An 18,823-nucleotide genomic window follows, 5' to 3' on the forward strand; every position below is an offset into this window, starting at 1 on the left:
TTGATTTCCTCATGTGTAAAATGAGCGTAATGATATCTGCTCTGCCTATACTTCATAGTTCTTTTTTTGTTAATAAAACGGTATTGAAACTATAGGCTATTTTAAAATAGGCTATTTTAAAGGCAAGTTGATATTAGTGTTACATTTAAGATCAATAGATGTTAATTTCCTAGAAGTAAGCATTGAAGATAGCCAATATTATTTATGGATGGAGCATTCTTGGTTACTATAAGTAAGAGACTTAAAAAAAAAAGCATCAGCTTAATATCTTCCAGGGCTTTGGTTGAGGAGCCTTAGGTTTCTTAACCCTGCCCCAGGTATAGATGGATTGGGTTGGGTCACTATAGTAGGAAACTTCATTGCTGCATTTCTGAAGTGGTAGGCACACTGGGAGTGAGTCATTTTGGTTATTTCTGTGTAACAAACCACTCCAAAACAGTGGCTCATGTTGCTTATGATTTTAGAGGCAATTAGGCTGAGCTCAGTTGGGTGGTTCTGATCTTGGCTGGGTTCTCATGGTCAGCTGCAGGTTAGCTAGGCTGTTCAGCTTCTGGGGGTGTTAACTGGATATTGGTTTGGGGTGGAGGGTTGTCTTAGCTCTCCTGATGGTGTTTAATCCTTTAACAGGATTTGTTTTAATGGCGATGGCAGGAGTTCAAGAGCGAAAGAAGTGATTCTCAAAGTGTCTTGAGGTCAAGGCTCAGGACTGGCACTTCACTTCTGCTGCACGATACTGGCCAAAAACAAATCATCGGGTCAGACCAGAGTTGACAGGTGGGGAATCGAGTCCACCTCTTGATATGAGGAGCTGTAAAGTCTTTGCAAAAAATGGGGATACAGAGAGGGGTGAGGAATTGTGTTCATTCTCATAATCTACTACACAGTCATTTTGGTTTGCCTGGGATACTCCTGATTATACCAGTGGTATTGGTAGCTTATCTGGTTTAGCATTTGTCCTAGGTAGAAATACCCCAATATGGGCATTAAATTATATTGTCTTCCTGATCATGAGGAACACCTTCATCCCTTTTGTAAGGATGCTGATTTAGAAGAAGAAAGGGGCCATAAATTTTTTATAAACACTATAGTCTTTGTGATTGAAGAGAATTTTTGCTTAACTTCTTTTTTCTACCTAATTTGTCCATTTTTTATTACTTTGCTTCCTCTTTTCATTTTTCTACCTCTTCATGCTTTGTCACTTATATCCTGAAAATAAAAACAGATCATAGTGCTTCCAGAATATTTTGTTTTAAATTGGTAGCTACCTTTCCTACCTCTCCTTAACTTTTTTTTTGTTTTGAAATCAAAATTGTTTTCACTGGGTTGCTCTACATTTGTTTTAACATTATACTTCCCTCCAAATAAATTAATTTTTTAAATACAGGTGACCCATTGAACAATGTGGGGGTTAGGGGCACTGACCCCCCTATGCAGTTGAAAATCTGCATGTAACTTTTGACTCCCTGAAAACTTAACTACTAATAACCTATTCTTGACTGGAAGCCTTACTGATAACATAAACAGTTAGTTAACACATATTTTGCATATGTATTACATTCTGTATTCTTACAACGGAGTAAGCTAGAGAAAAGAAAATGTTATTAAGAAAATCATGAGAAAGAGAAAACACATTTACAGTGCCATAAACAGTGTCTGTTTACAAGATGAATTGTCTGTCTTGGCAGTATCTACATCAATATTGTGTTATATGATACAAAACACAGTAGATGTTATATGTATTACACCAGACATCAAAAATGAATAAAATATGAAAAATTCATTTATTTACAGGTATGATGCTTCATGCATTGATAATAAAGGAGCAGCAGTATGATTGCTTTATGGTAGCCTAGTGTAATCAATATAATTAATTTATGGTAGCCTAGCCTATACACTAATGAATGAATCGTTATAAAATTTTTATGAAATATAGTATACAATCATATTCATTATAGAGTATTGGAAACATTGTTACATTTAAAAAAATCATTGTGATGATAGGCTGATACTGTTTCTCCAATTATGAGAGAGACATACTGTACAGTAATGTAATACTTTGAAAACAAGTTATAAAATAGCAAGAAAACTAACACATTACTAATCTTATATTAAATATCACTCACCTTATTCCTATATAAGGATAGGCTTTCCACTTATATACAAGTCTTGCACATGATGTTCTACACAGTGAATACTTAGGTGATAATGACTGTGACACAAAAACGTCTCATACAGTTCTTGCTGTACAGTTATTATATTTTCACATACAGACACACAAACACAACAGATAAGTTTATTAACAGTACAGCATAGTGATTATTTACTATTCATTAAGTGGAAGTGGATCATCATAAAGACCTTCATCCTCATAGTCTTCACCTCGAGTAGGCTGAGGAGGAGGAGGAAGAGAAGGAGTTGATCTTGTGGTGGCAGAGGCAGAAGAGGTGGAGGAGGTAGAAGGAGAGACAGGAGAGGCAGGCACACTCAGTGTAACTTTATGGAAATACATTGTAATTTCTGTCTTTTTTGCTTTTTCATTTCTCTAGAAATGTTTTAACATGGTACCAAACCTTCCACTATCTGCTTTAGTTTTGGTGCCCGTATCAGAATGGTCCATGTTGTAAAAGAAGTCAAATGCAGTCTTGCATAATTGGAACACTTCTACCAGATTATCTAATGTCAATTTGTTTTCTGGCACTGCTTCTGTTATATCTCTTCCTCATCATCTGGTTTGAAAGCACTCATCTTCATCAAGTGGTCTTCTGTTAATTCCTCTGGTTGTGGTGTCTATCAGCTCTTGAGTCTCTCCAAGATCCATATCTTGAAACCCTTCCCTCACCCCCCACCTTTTTTGGTCATGTCCACAGTCTCTTTTATGATTTCTTTGATTGGCTCTATCATAAGTCCTGTGATGTCATGTAACACAACTGGACACAGTTTTCTCCAACAGGAATTTACAGTTCCAGGCTTAATGGCTTTCACGGCTTTTTCTAAAATAACCATGACATCTTCAATGGTGTAATCCTTCCAAACTTTCATGATGTTCTGTCAGGGTTCTCTTCCATTGTGTTGATAGTCCTTTCCATAGAGTACCATGTGTAATGAGCCTTAAAGGTCCTTATGACCCCCTGATCTAGGGGCTGAATTAGAGATGTTGTGTTTTGGGGGAAGTAGATCACTTTGATGCCTTTGATGTTGAACTTATGGGGTTCTGGGTGGCCAGGGGCATTGTCCAATAGCAAAATAACTTTAAAAGACAGTCCCTTCCTGACAAGATATTTTCTAACTTCAGGGACAAAGCATCTATGGAACCAGTCCAGAAAAAGGGTTCTCATCGTTCAGACCTTATTGTTGTACAACTAAAAGCCTGGCAGCTGGTGTTCATCTTTCCTTTTCAAGGCTCAGGTGTTAGCAGCTTTATAGATAAGAGCAGTCCTGATTATAAACCCAATTGTATTTGCATAAAAAGTAGAGTTAGCCTGTCCCTCCCTGCCTTAAATCCTGGTGCTCACTTCTCTTCCTTACTAATAAATGTCCTGCATGGAATTTTTTTCCAGAATAGGGCACTTTTGTCTTCATAAAAAACCTGTTCAGGCAGATATCCATTCTCCTCAATGATTTTCTTAATGGTGTCTGGGAACTTGTCTGCTGCCTCTTGGTCAGCAGAAGCTGCTTCTCCTATTATATTGGCATTTTTAAAAAGCCAAACCTCTTTCTAAAATTATCAAACTGTGCTGGCATTAAATTCTCCAGCTTTAGATCTTTCACCTTCCTTTTGTTTTAAATTATCATATAATGACTTTGCTTTTTCTTGAATCAAATTAGAGCCTATAGGTATGCCTTTCTTATAGCCACCCTGAACCCATATAAAAGCTGCATTTTCAATATGAGATAAAAAGGTATTTTGCAAAAGTGCAAGGTTTTCACACCTGCTGCTGGAGCTGCAGTGACAGCTTCATGAATTTCCTTTTCCTTTTTTACAATGGTCCTTATGCGGAATTTATCTTGAAATTTATCTTGAAATGGTGGGCAATCGCAGCTGCAGACCTTAATCTACTCTTCACATCAAGCAATTCAACTTTTCCTTATAAAGTTATGACTTTTCTCTGCTTCTTGGGAGCATTTCCAGCATCACTAGTGGCATTTTGTATGGGTTCCATGGTGTTATTCAAAGTTGATGGTATTGCACTAAACACGATAAAAAATACACAGGAACTGTGAGAGATCACTTTTAACTGTGGTATGCAATTTACTGGAGAGGTAAACTGCTCATACAGAGATGATTAGCATCACATGGCATTTTAAGCTGATACAACACGAGCTCACCACAATAGCAACAAAAGGTGGCTATGAAATTATTATAGTGTTACAATAAACACTACAGTTAATTTATGCAGTTATTTAATACTGGATTTTTATATTTGTTTACATTTCTTTGGACTATGAATGGTGCCATATATGGTCTATGTGTGTGTAAGTTTTGATAAATTGTAATTTTTTATAATAGATTTTTGTATATTTTGATAGTAAATAATGAAATAGACTAGTACCTACGTATATTTTATGCATTCATGACATATCTTTTTCTTATGTTTTTGATATTTCTAGGCTATGCAGTTCATCTGTGAGTTTTTTCAAATTGTCACAAATCTCCAAAAAGTTTTCCAGTATATTTATTGAAAAAATTTGCACATAAGTGGACAGCTCAAACCTATGCAGTTCGAAGGTTCAACTGTATATAACTTTTGTCAAGGCTTTCTAGTTGCTATCCTTAGACCTGAAGTTGTAACTTCTAAAGCTCCCAGAATATTAAACACCTGTTTCATTTTTTGACCTCTAACTTCTTTTTGACACATGCTGAGCCTTTAGAACATACATATCAGGTGGCATTTTGTGCAGTGCCTTAATTAAAACCCAGATGAGAATTGTCAAAGGTATCACTTTGAAATTTCTCCCCAATGCATATCAAAAAGGATTTAGCTTAAACATAGTGGGAAGAAAACCAAAGAACATATCTTCTTGGGGGAAAAAAAAGAGTTGTTGATTAAATCTCAGGAGATTAATTTACCACTGTAGATAGAAGCATTGAGACCATGCTGAATTGAACTGAGACCAGAAGAAATGAGAAATTGACAATGATTATAAAATTTGAATTTTGATAAATATATTCTGAGAAGAACTTTCTTGATATGAATTTTATCAGGGAAAACCCTTTATTATTTACCATTTATTTTCTGATGTGACCCATTCATCTTTAAAAAATTTTAATAAGTTGAAATATAAAATCCATCTACTCTGGTGTCAATTCCTTTCAAATCTAAATTTCCAGTTCCAACATTTGAATTGAACTATAAACCTGTATTTTCAATTGTTATATGGCATTTCACCATGTATAGTTTGCTGTTTTCTGAAATACATGGTATATGCCAGAATCAAATTCATTAACTCCCTTCTCTCATATCTGTAAATTATCTTCCCTATGCAGTTGGTATTATTTGTACCAGATTGTTTGGTTGGAAATTTTAGTGGTGTCTTCTAATCCTTTGCCTTTTTCAATCTGCTCATGTTGTTAAGTCCTGTATTTTCTTCTTTTGATGGCTCATTCCAACCTCCTTCAATCTCACATGTAGTCTTTGGCATCGTGGCATTTGCAGTCTGTATCTCAGGAGTCTCCTGATTCTCAGTTTGCTTCTATTTAATCCTCCCTGTATGATACTTCCAGAATAGATTTCATAAAGTACTGTGTTCATTATGCCCTGAGAATTAACAGGACGTGAACTAGTGGAAGAAGAGCAGAGCTCTGGAAAGACCATAGGTCCAGTCTCAGCTCCACTTTATCAGCTGAGTGATGTGGGGCAGTTGGTGTTTCTTAGTCATGGTTCTTCATCTCTATTACATTGAATATCATGCCCTAACTCTCACTGTGTTTATATTAATAAAATTAATATATGAGAATGCAGTTAGAATTTAGAAATCAGCTTAAAGACATTACACATTTTTCTTCCTTGTAACAAGGATTCCTTCTGAATCAAGTGTAATATCCTCAGATGTTCTTTGCCTACCCTAAGATTGTCTCATACCAACATAAATAGGTTTGTCAATGTTCTTTCCAAATACTCCATGAAGTTTTCTTCCCTTTTCCTTTGATCATGTTGCTTTTACACTTGAACTTTTCAGTTTTTATCCTAGAGTGACAATCAGAAGAGAAAAGCTTTTTCCTATATGGGGACTTAGTCATTTCTACCATTCTCTACCATAATTAAAAATATAAAAATGAATTTCCCTGAATAAAATTGAAATATTTTATCATATAAATTTGGTATCATTTTAACAAGTTGATGTATAGTTGACTTACAGTATTATCTTAGTTTTGGGTATACAACATAGTAATAGTATATAATAGTAATTTGATGTTTTTATAGGCTATACTCCATACAGAGTTATTATAACATATTGACTATATTCCTTGCTCTGTATATTACATCCTTGTAACTTATTTATTTTATACCTAGTAGTTTGCACCTCTTAAAGCCCCTCACCTATTTTGCCCCTCCACCCATCCCTCTCCCCTCTGGTAACCACTGTTCGTTTTCTATATCTGTGAGTCTGTTTCTGTTTATTTGTTTTATTTTTTTCTCTTTTTAATTGGGGTATAGTTGCTTTACAATGTTGTGTTAGTTTCTGTTGTACAACGAAGTGAAGCAACTATATGTATACGTATATCCCCACCCTCCTGGGAACTCTCTCCCAACCCCACCCCATCCCATCCATCTAGGTCACCACAGAGCACCGAGCTGAGCTCCCTGCGCTATACAGCAGGTCCCCACTAGCTATATGTTTTATACATGGCAGTGCACATACGTCAATCCCAATCTCCCAATTCATCCTCCCCTCCCCCCATGTCCACACATCCATTCCCTATATCTGCCCTGCAAATAGGTTCATCTGTACCATTTTTCTAGATTCCACATACATGCGTTAAAATACGACATTTGTTTTTTTCTTCCTGACTTACTTCATTCTGTATGACAGACTCTAGGTCCATCCACCTCATTACAAATAACTCAGTTTTGATCCTTTTTATGGCTAATATTCCATTGTATATATGGGCCACATCTTCTTTATCCATACATCTGTCGATGGACATTTAAGTTGGTTCCATGTCCTGGCTATTGTAAACATTGCAGCAGTGAACGTTGTGGTACATGTCTCTTTTTGAATTATGGTTTTCTCAGGGTATATGCCCAGTAGTGGGATTGCTGGGTCATATGGAAGTTCTATTTTTAGTTTTTTAAGGAAACTCCATACTGTTCTCCATAATGACTGTATAAATTTACATTCCCACCAACAGTGCAAGAGGGTTCCCTTTTCTCCACACCCTCTCCAGCGCTTATTGTTTGTAGATTTTTGATGATGGCCATTCTGACTGGTGTGAAGTGATACCTCATTGTAGTTTTGATCTGCATTTCTCTAATAATTAGTGATGTTCATCATCTTTTCATGTACCTTTGGCCATCTGTGTGTCTTCATTGGAGAAATGTCTGTTTAGGTCTTCCACCCACTTTTTTATTGTGTTTGCTTTTTTGATTATTGAGCTTCATGAGCTGTTTGTATATTTTGGAGATTAATCCTTTGTCACTTGCTTCGTTTACAAATATTTTCTCCCATTCTGAGGGTTGTCTTTTTATTTCATTTATGCTTTTCTTTGCTGTGCAAAAGCTTTTAAGTTTAATAGATCCCATTTGTTTATTTTTGTTTTTATTTTCATTACTCTAGGTGGTGGGTCAAAAAAGAACTTGCTGTGATTTATGTCAAAGAGTGTTCTTCCTATATTTTCCTCTGAGAGTTTTATAGTGTCCAGTCTTACATTTAGGTCTTTAATCCATTTTGAGTTTATTTTTGTGTATGATGTTAGGGAATGTTCTAATTTCATTCTTTTACATGTAGCGTCCAGTCTTCCCAGCACCGCTTATTAAAGAGACTGACTTTTCTTCATTGTATATCCTTGCCTCCTTTGTCATAGATTAGGTGACCATCGGTGCATGGGTTTATCTCTGGGCTTTCTATCCTGTTCCATTGATTTATATTTCTGTTTTTGTGTCAGTACCATACTCTTGATTACTGTAGCTTTGTAGTATAGTCTGAAGTCAGGGAACCTGATTCCTCCAGCTCTGTTTTTCTTTCTCAAGGTTGCTTTGGCTATTCAGGGTCTTTTGTGTTTCCATACATGTTGTAGAATTTTTTGTTCTACTTCTGTGAAAAATGTCATTAGTAATTTGATAAGGATTGCATTGAATCTGCAGATTGCTTTGGGTAATATAGTCATTTTCACAATATTGATTCTTCCAGTCCAAGAACATGGTATATCTCTCCATCTGTTTCTGTCATCTTTGATTTCTTTCATCAGTGTCTTATAGTTTTCTGAGTACAGATCTTTTACTTCCTTAGGTGGGTTTATTCCTAGGTATTTTGTTCTTTATGTTGCAATGGAAATGGAATTGTTTCCTTAATTTCTCTTTCTGATATTTCACTGTAAGTGTATAGGAATGCAATCGACTTCTTTGCGTTAATTTTGTATCCTTCAACTTTACCAAACTCATTGATTAGCTCTTGTAGTTTTCGATGGCATCTTTAGAATTCTCTATGTATGTACCATGTCATCTGCAAAGAAAAGAAGTTTTACTTCTTTGGATCTTCTTTGGATTCCTTTTCTTTTTCTTCTTTGTTTGCCATAGCAGGACTTCCAAAATTATGTTGAATAATAGTTGCAAGAGTGGACATCCTTGTCTTATTCCTGATTTTAGAGGAAATGCTTTCAGTTTTTCAACACTGAGAATGATGTTTGCTGTGGGTTTGTCGTATATGGCCTTTATTATGTTGAGGTAGGTTCCCTCTATGCCTATTTTCTGGAGAGTTCTTTTTATCATAAATGGGTGTTGACTTTTGTCAAAAGCTTTTTCTGCATCTATCGAAATGATCATACAGTTTTTATTCTTTAATTTGTTAATATGGTATATCACATTGATTGATTTGTATATATTGAAGAATGCTTGCATCCCTGGGATAAATCCCACTTGATTATGGTGTATGATCCTTTTAATGTGTTACTGGATTCTGTTTCCTAGTATTTTGTTGAGGAATTTTTTGTTGAGGAATTGCAGAGGAAGGAACACTCCCAAGCTCATTTTCCTCAGCAGTGTTTTGGAAGGGTATGAGGAGGATAGGTGTTAGCTCTTCTCTAAATGTTTGATAGAATTCACCTGTGAAGCCATCTGGTCCAGGACTTTTGTTTGTTGGAAGATTTTTAATTGTAGTTTCAATTTCATTACTTGTGATTGGTCTATTTATATTTTCTATTTCTTCCTGGTTCAGTCTTGGAAGGTTGTACTTTTCTAAGAATTTGTCCATTTCTTCCAGGTTGTCAATTTTATTGGCATATAGTTGCTTGTAGTAGTCTCTTATCACCTTTTGTATTTCTGTAGTGTCAGTTGTAACTTCTTTTTCATTTCTAATTTTATTGATTTGAGTGCTCTCCCTTTTTTTCTTGATGAGTCTGACTAAAGGTTTATCAATTATGTTTATTTTCCCAAAGAACCAGCTTTTAGTTTCATTGATGTTTGCTATTGTTTTCTTTGTCTCTGTTTCATTTATTTCTGCTCTGATATTTATGATTTCTTTTCTTCTACTAACTTTGGGTTTTGTTTGTTCTTCTTTCTCTAGTTGCTTTAGGTGTAAGGTTAGTTTGTTTATTTGAGATTTTTCTTATTTCTTCAGGTAGGATTTAATTGCTGTAAACTTCCCTCTTAGGACTGCTTTTGCTGCATCCCATAGATTTTGGGTTGTCGTGTTTTCATTGTCATTTGTTTCTATGAACTTTTTCATTTCCTCTTTGATTTCTTCAGTGACCTCTTGTTTATTTAGTAGCGTATTGTTTAGCCTCCATGTGTTTGTGTTTTTCACAGTTTTTTTTTTTCCTATAATTGATTTCTAATCTCAGTGTTTTGGTTGGAAAAGATGCTTGATACGATTTCAATTTTCTTAAATTTACTGAGGCTTGAATTGTTACCCAAGATGTGATCTATCCTGGAGAATGATCTGTGTGTACTTAAGAAGAAAGTGTATTCTGCTGCTTTCTGATGGAATGTCCTATAAATATCTATTAAGTCTATCTGGTCTATTTCATTTAAAGCTTGTGTTTCCTTACTTATTTTCTGTCTAGATGATCTGTCCATTGGTGTAATTGGGGTGTTAAAGTCCCCCACTATTTTTGCATTACTGTCAATTTCCCCTTTTATGGCTGTTAACATTTGCCTTATGTATTGAAGTGCTTGTATGCTGGGTGCATAAATATTTATAATTATTATGTCTTCTTGGATTGATGCCTTGATTATTATATAGTGTCCTTCCTTATCTCTTGTAATAGTCTTTATTTTAAAGTCTAGTTTATCTGATATGAATACTGCTACTCCAGCTTTCTTTTGATTGCCATTTGCATGGAATATCTTTTTACATCTCCTCACTTTCAGTTTGTATGTTTCTCTGGGTCTGAAGGTGGGCCTCTCACTGTTGGGGCCTCTCCCGTTGTGGAGCACAGGCTCCGGACGCGCAGGCTCAGCAGCCTTGGCTCACGGGCCCAGCCGCTTCGCGGCATGTGGCATCTTCCCGGACCGGGGCACAAACCCATGTCCTCTGCATCGGCAGGCGGACTCTCAACCACTGCGCCACCAGGGAAGCCCCGGGTCTTTTTTTGTATCCATTCAGCCAGTCTGTGTGTTTTGGTTGGAGCATTTAATCCATTTATATTTAAGTTAATTATCAATATGTATGCTCCTATTGCCATTTTCTTTATTGTTTGGGGTCTGTTTTGTAGGTCCTTTTCTTCTTCTTGTCTTGTGTTTCCTGCCTAGAGAAGTTCTTTTAGCATTTGTTGTAAAGCTGATTTGGTGGTGCTGAATTCTCTTAGCTTTTGCTTGTCTGTAAAGCTTTTGATTTCTCCATCAAATCCAAATGAGATCCTTGATGGGTAGAGTAGTCTTTGTTGTAGGTTCTTCCCTTTTATTACTTTAAATATATCCTGCCCCTCCCTTCTGGCTTGAAGACTTTCTGCTGAAAAAATAGCTGATAACTTATTGGGATTCCCTTGTATGTTATTTTTTGGTTTTCCCTTGCTGCTTTTAAGGTTTTTTCTTTGAATTTAATTTTTGTTAGTTTGATAAGTATGTGTCTTCGTGTTTTTCTCCTTGGGTTTATCCTGTATGGGACTCTCTGCACTTCCTGGACTTGGGTGACTATTTCCTTTCCCATGTTAGGGAAGATTTCAGTTATAAACTCTTCAAATATTTTCTCAGACCCTTTCTCTTTCTCCTCTTCTTCTCGGACCCCTATAATTCAAATGTTGCTGTATTTAATGTTGTCACAGAGGTCTCCAAGACTGTCCTCATATCTTTTCATTCTTTTTTCATTATTCTGCTTTTTACAGTTATTTCCATCATTCTGTCTGCTGGCTCATTATTTGTTTTTCTGTCTCAGTTATTCCTTTATTGATTTCTTCTAGTGTATTTTTCATTTCATTTATTGTGTTGTTCCTCACTGTTTGTTCTTTAGTTTTTCTACATCCTTGTTAAACATTTCTTGTATTTTCTCAATCTGTGCCGTCATTCTATTTCCCATATCCTGGATCATCTTTAGTATCATTACTCTGAATTCTTTTTCATGTATGTTGCCTATTTCCTCTTCATTTATTTTGTATGTAGGTTTGTACTTTGCTGCTTTGTCTGTAACATGTTTTTCTTTGGTCTCATTTTTTTTTTTTTTTTTGATGAGTGGGGATGTGTTCCTGTCTTGCAGGATGTTTGGCCTGAGGCATCCAGCATTGGAGTTTGCAGGCAGTTGGGTGGAGCTGGGTCTTGGTATTGAGATGAGGACTTTTGGGAGTCTGCATACTGATTAATATTCCCTGGGACCTGAAGTTCTCTGTTAGTCCAGAGACTTGGACTTTTGATTGTGTTGTTTGCTTTTTTGATTATTGAGCTGCATGAGCTGCTTGTATATTTTGGAAATTAATCCTTTGTCAGTTGCTTCATTTGCAAATATTTTCTCTCATTCTAAGGGTTGTCTTTTCATCTTGTTTATGGTTTCCTTTGCTGTGCAAAAAGCTTTTAAATTTCATTAGGTCTCATTTGTTTATTCTTATCTTATTATTAATATTTCCTTTCTTCTGCTGACTTTGGGCTTTCTTTCTTCCTTTTCTAATTCCATTAGATGGAAAGGATTTGAGATATTTCTTGTTTGTTGAAGTGAGCCTGTATTTGTATAAACTTCCCTCTTAGAACTGCTTCTGCTGTATCCCATAGATTTTGTAAAGTTTTGTTTCTATTTTCATTTTTCTCAAGGTATTTTTTTTAAGTTTTATTTTGTTTGTTTTTTTGTTGCCCCATTGGTCTTTTAGTAGCATGTTGCTTAGTCTCCATGTGTTTGTGTCTTTTCCCCAGGTTTCTTCCTGTTATTGATTTTTAGTTTCTAATTATTGTAGTTGGAAAAAAGGCTTGGTATAAATTTCAACCATCTTAAATTTATTGACAACTGCTTTGTAGCCTAGCATATTATCTATTCTGGAGAAAGTTCCATGTGCGTTTGAAAAGAATGTGTATTCTGCTGTTTTCAGATGGAATGTTCAATGGATATGTATTAAGTCCATCTAGTCTAAAATATCATTTAAAGCCACTCTTTCCATATTGATTTTGTTTGGATGATCTATCCATTGATGTAGGTGGATATTTGTATTACTGTCAGTTTCTCCATTTATGTCTGTTAATATTTTCTTTATATTTAGGTGCTCCTAAATTAGGTGCATATATGTTTATGAATGTTATATCCTCTTCTTGAATTGACCCCCTTTATCATTATATAATGCCCTTCTTTGTCTTTTGTTTTAAGACTTAAAAAAGTCTGTTTTGTCCAATATGAGTATTACTACCCAGATTTCTTTTCATTTCCTTTTGCATGAAACATTTTTTTTCTGTCCTTTCGCTTTCAGTCTGTATGTGTCTTTAGTTTGAAGTGACTCTCTTGTAGCCAGCATATAGATGGGTCTTGTTTTTTTATCCATTCAGTCACCCTGTGTCTTTTGAATTGAGCATTTAGTCCATTGACATTTAAAGTGATTATTGATAGGTATGTACTTATTGCTATTTTGTTACTTGTGTTCTTGTTGTTTTTGTAGTTCTCTTTTCTTCTTCTTTTAGTGTTTTCCCTGTGGTTTGATGATTTTTTTTTGTTGTATGTTTGGATTCCTTTCTCTTTGTTTTTGTGTATCTATTGTAGGTTTTTGATTTGTGGTTACCATGGGTTCATATATTTTGACCTATAAATATAACTACTTGTTTTAAATAGATAGTCATTTAAGTTCAAACACATTCTAAAAGCTCTATATTTTTTATTTACCCCTCCATGTTTTAGGTTTTGGTGTAATATTTTACATTTTATGTGTATCCTTTAGCTGGTGATTGCAGTTATAGTTGATTTTATAATTTTTGTCTTTTAACCTTGATACTAACTTAAGTGGTTTATCCATTGAATTTCGTATATATTGACATTTATCAGTGAGATTTTTCTTCATATATTTTCTTATTTTTTTGTTTCATAGCCTTTTCTTTTTCACTTAAAGAAGACCCTTTAACATTCTTGTAGGGCTGACTTAGTAATAATAAACTCTTTTTTTTTTTTTTGCTTTTCTGGGAACTCTTTCTCTCTCCTTCAATTCTGAATGATAACCTTGCCTGGTAGAGTATCCTTGGTTGTAGGTTTTTTTCCTTTCAGCACTTTAAATATGTCATGCCTCTCCCTCCTGGCCTGCAAAGTTTCTGCTGAAAAATCAACTGATACCCTTATGGGAATTCCCTTGTATGTGACTCTTTGTTTTTCTCTTGCTGCCATTAAATTCTGTCTTTATTTTTAACTTTTGCCTTTTTAATTATGATATGTCTTTTTGTGGATCTCTTTGAATTCATGTTGTTTGGGACTCTCTGTGCTTCGTGGCCTTGGATATCTGTTTTCTTCTTCAGGTTAGAAAAGTTTTTAGCCATAATGTCATCAAATACCTTTTCTGCCCCTTTCTCTCTCTCTTCTCCTTCTGCGTACCCTATAATGCAAATATTTGTAACTTGATTCTGTCCTAGAGGTTCCTTAAACTATCCTAATTAATTTGTCTTCTCTATGCCATTCTGATTGGGTGATTTCCACTATTCTGTCTCCCAGGTTTCTTACGTGTTCTTCTGTTTCACCTAATCTGCTGTTAATTCCTTCTAGTGTACTTTTACTTTCAGTTTTTGTATTTTTCAGTTATGATTGGTTCTTTTTTATATTTTCTAGTTCTTTGATGAAGTTCTCACTGTGTTCTTCTATTGTTTTCCCAAATTCAGTAAGCATTTTTGTTACTACTGCTATGAAGTCTTTATCAGGTAAATTACCTATCTCCATTTCATTATGTTCCCTCCCACCCCCAGGGTTTTATCTTGTTCTTTCCTTTGGAACATACTCCTCTGTCTCTCATTTTGTTTGACTTTCTCTATTTTTATCCATGAAATTAGGCAAAACAGTTACCTATCCTGGTCCAGAAGGTATGTCCTTGTGTGAGAGCATCCTCATGTGGTTTGTAGCTGCCCAGTGGTTTTGGTTAGAGACTTGGATCTGAAGCATGGATTGTCTTTCCCAGGGTGTACTGGCAACCAGTGGTTTGGTGGAGGGTAGGTCTGCAGTTTGAGGGGCTAGAGCTCAAGTCTGGTGCAAACAGGGGCTTCTCTCAGGGTCAGTGGTGGTCTCTGACTTGGCTGGGGGCAGGCCAGGGCCCAAGAGGCTGGAGCCATAGTTCTGATCTAGTTCCACTTCTCCTCAGGGTGATGGTGGTCTACACCTTGGCAGGAAGCAGTGCCACAGCAGGACAGCCTGTAGTAGGTTGGTGTGGGCTGGGGGCATGCTGGGGTGGTCCTGGCAGGCTGGCTAGAGCACCAATCTGCTGCCTTTGTGCTGGGACTCAGAGCAAGCAAGTCTGTATGCATGTTCTTCAAGAGCAGAGTCTTGGTTTCCTACAACCATCTGGTAAGCCCCACTGGTTTTCAAACCAGCCAAGGAGGTTCATCCTACCTAGGGAGGATCCCTGAGCCCATTATATCCCCCTCTTCTTCTGGGTCACCAAACATGAGTGTGGGTCCTGACTAGATTTCTTCTCCTCCCTTCCTTCCATACTCTGTGTGGTTCTTTCTTTATAACATTGGTTGTAGAAGAGCCATTCTGCTAGTCCTCTGATCGTTCTCAAAGAGAATTACTCTATATGTAATTGTAATTTAGATGAGTTTGTAGAGGAAGGTGAGCTCAGGGTCTTCCTACTCTGCCATCTTGATTGATATTGAAAATCAGTATCTTTATGTCTTCCAAAGTCTTCCTGGGTACCTTTTGAATAAAAATGTTAATATAAAATGAACATCAATCTGCCCAGCTTATAATTCATTCCCCACTAATTTGAGCACTGTTTCCAAACCATAGGTGTGGGCCCTGGTAGCCAAGTGTGTGTTCTGTGATTCTTTTCCTTTGGCTGCACAATACACACTGCAGTAGGAGTGGACTTGGCTTGGCCTTGCATTCGCTGAGGTAACCATACCATTTGGATGATTCTCTTTCCCATTAAAGATGATTTGGTTTTCAAACCAGCCAAGGAGGTTCATCCTACCTAGGGAGGATCCCAGATCTAATGTTTCTTTTAATGATTCTGCAAATGACAGAATGACAAATGTTTCAAATCATACATATTTGCTATGTATTCTGGTGCCCTCCTATGGGATTTGGGATCAGTTGTTTCGTTTAGAGTCCTCTTTGCTCCCCATGCTTTTTCCAGATCATTGCTTCTTCATTCTTTTATTAAAAAAAAAAATGCATCTTTGAAACTAATCCACTGACCAAAACCCAGTGTCGTTCTCTTTTCATTACTCTTCTCTGTCACATTCAGTGACTCATTTTCTCTCTACACTTGATTGTTCTAGGAACTTTCCAGGTAACTTTGGTGTCTAGGTGGAGGATCCCTGAAAGCTTTGACCACTGAGTTCTGTGTCCTCATAACCAGTTCCACCTCTTCCACTTCACCTCAAACACCCATTCTGTCCCACAATATTCTTCTGGGCTAAGCCACCCTGTTCCTCCATGATAATGAATTCAAACACCAGCTCAGTGAGTACAATTCCAAAACCTCCCAGCTTGCTGCAAGTTCTTTTTCATTCTCAGGACTTGTAGTCCAGTGCCCTTTCCAATTTCTCCTCTCTCATCTGTTCTTTCCCAGCTCATATTCTATGACCACCATTTCATTCTTGTTCCCAGGCAGATTGGTGTTACTTTAAATTCACAGCCCCATCTTGGCTCTCAACAGCACTTGACAATATTGCTTTGGTTCTTTAGAATGCACGCTCTTCCATTCTTCAAAACCATGTGCTGTGGGTTGAACTGTGTCTCTCAAAAAGATATGTTGAAGTCCTGACAGGTACTTGCGAATGTAACATTTTTGGGAAGTAGAGTGTTTGCAGATGTAATCAAGTTAAGATGAGGTTATATTGGATTAAGGTGGACCCTAAATCCAATGACTGGTGTCTTTATGAGAGTGCAAGATTTGGAGATGAGAATACACATAGGGAAAGACATGTGACGATGGAGGCAGAGAGTGGAGTGATGCAGCTATAAACCAAGGAACACCCTTGTTGGTAACTATCAGAAGCTAGGAGAAAGGCATGGAACAGATTCTCTTTCAACCTCCAGAAAGAAGTAGCCCTGTTGACACCCTGATGTCAGACTTCTGGATTCCTGAATTGTGAGAGAATAAATTTTTGTTGTATGAAGTCACCAGCTTGTGATTACTTGTTAAAGCAGCCCTAGAAAACTAATACACATGATTTCAAGAGGTTTCCCACAGGAAAGCTCGGACCTTCCTTTGCCTCTCCCTTTATGTTCAGTGGATAACCTTAACTTTAAGGAATTAGAAGCCACCAGACAGTAACTTATTGAACTTCTGGACACCAGAGTTACATATCTACACTTATTCTTTTCCTAATTTTCTTCCTTTTAGAACAAGGACAGTATGATCATATATCAAGCAGTGATTAAGGGTCCAGGGTCTGTAATAAGAATATTTGATTTTAAATTTAGATTCTCCAATTGCCAACTCTATAATTTTGGATAAAATATCTAATTTCTCAGTGACTCATATTCTTTTTATGTAGAATGGTTAATACTTCACAGGGTTGTTGTAAAGATTAAATCCTAAATATCAGAATTAACTGTCATATAGTACTCAGTAAAGGCCAGTTATTATATTTAATTATTACTTGAACCTATGAAATTGTTATACTTGTAAGTAAAAAGTGCTTAAATATTGGCAATTCTGTATAGTTCAGCATATCATTTCAATAAACAGTCCAGAGGTAGTCTGAACTTTTATTAAAAGAGAATATTTTCTTGTATCCTCTTGGTGTTGATCTCATTCCTTCCGCTTTTTCAGACACACACAAGCTATCTCTTTTCCTGTATTTTCAACCTCAGTCTTTATATATGCTACTTTGCATCATTACATAAATGTGCTCTACTCTCTACCATTTAAAATTAATATATGGGCTTCCGTGGTGGCGCAGAGGTTGAGAGTCTGCTTGCTGATGCAGGGGACGCGGGTTCGTGCCCCGGTTCAGGAAGATCCCACATGCCATGGAGCAGCTGGGCCCGTGAGCCATGGCCGCTGAGCCTGCGCGTCCGGAGCCTGTGCTCCGCAATGCGAGAGGCCACAACAGTGAGAGGCCACAACAGTGAGAGGCCCGTGTACCACAATAAATAAATAAATACAATTAATACATAAAAGTGACTGAATAAATGAATAATTTCTAGATGTCCATCTCCCCTCAATGCCTTTCACAGCCAAAGCTTTCTGACTTTTTCCTTTCTGACTCTGCCTGACTCAACTCCCCATTCTTTATCTCACTTGAGCTTTCAGTATTATCCAAACCAGGTGACCACTCCTTTCTTACATTCTTTTTTTTTAATATAAACTTATATATTTACTTATTTATTTTTGGCTGCACTTGGTCTTTGTTGCTGTGCGCAGGCTTTCTCTAGTTGCAGTGCATGGGCTTGTCATTGTGGTGGCTTCTCTTGTTGTGGAGCATGGCCTCTAAGCACATGCACCTCAGTAGTTGTGGCTCGTGGGCTCTAGAGAACAGGCTCAGTAGTTGTGGAGCATGGGCTTAGTTGCTCTGTGGCATGTGGGATCTTCCCAGACCAGAGATAGAACCCACGTCCCCTGCATTGGCAGGCAGATGCTTAACCACTGTGCCACCAGGGAAGTCCCCTTCCTTCCATTCTTCATTTGGCTTCTCTGGTCACACTCTTGATTCACTGTTCTATATCTGACCATTGCTTTTCTCTGTCTTTTGCCAGTTCCTGGCATCTTTTCCCATCTTTTAAATGTCAAATTTTTTAAGACTCAGCACTATGATCTTTTTATTCTACATCAGTGGTTCTCAAAGTGTAGCCCCTGAGCCAGCAGCATCAATATTACTTGTGAAACTGTTAGAAATATTTACAAATTCTGGGGCCCTGCACTCAGACCTACTATACTTACCAGGGTTCTCCAGGAAACCAAGACCAACAGGGTATGTATTTTTTTAAAGAATTCGCTCATGCAGTTGTGGAGACTGGCAAGTCCAGAATTTCTAGTGCAGGGGCAGGTGAGAAACTCAGGCAGGAATTGATGCGTCAGTCTTGAGATAGAATTTCTTCTCTGGGGAATCTCAGTTTT

General features: G+C 36.9%; 1 protein-coding gene across 3 annotated transcripts in view; it reads left to right on the forward strand.

The window, feature by feature from the left end:
* Positions 1 to 18,823, forward strand: part of MSANTD4 (Myb/SANT DNA binding domain containing 4 with coiled-coils) — a 37,847-nt gene that overhangs the window by 14,115 nt on the left and 4,909 nt on the right. For all 3 annotated transcript variants that reach the window (XM_060018027.1, XM_069540914.1, XM_060018028.1), the window contains one exon: positions 628 to 774. The gene's annotated coding sequence lies outside the window, so the exon portion shown is untranslated. The remainder of the gene's footprint in view (positions 1 to 627; positions 775 to 18,823) is intronic.

Source organism: Delphinus delphis, chromosome 8 (genome assembly GCF_949987515.2).
Source record: "Delphinus delphis chromosome 8, mDelDel1.2, whole genome shotgun sequence".
Classification (NCBI taxonomy): domain Eukaryota; kingdom Metazoa; phylum Chordata; class Mammalia; order Artiodactyla; family Delphinidae; genus Delphinus; species Delphinus delphis.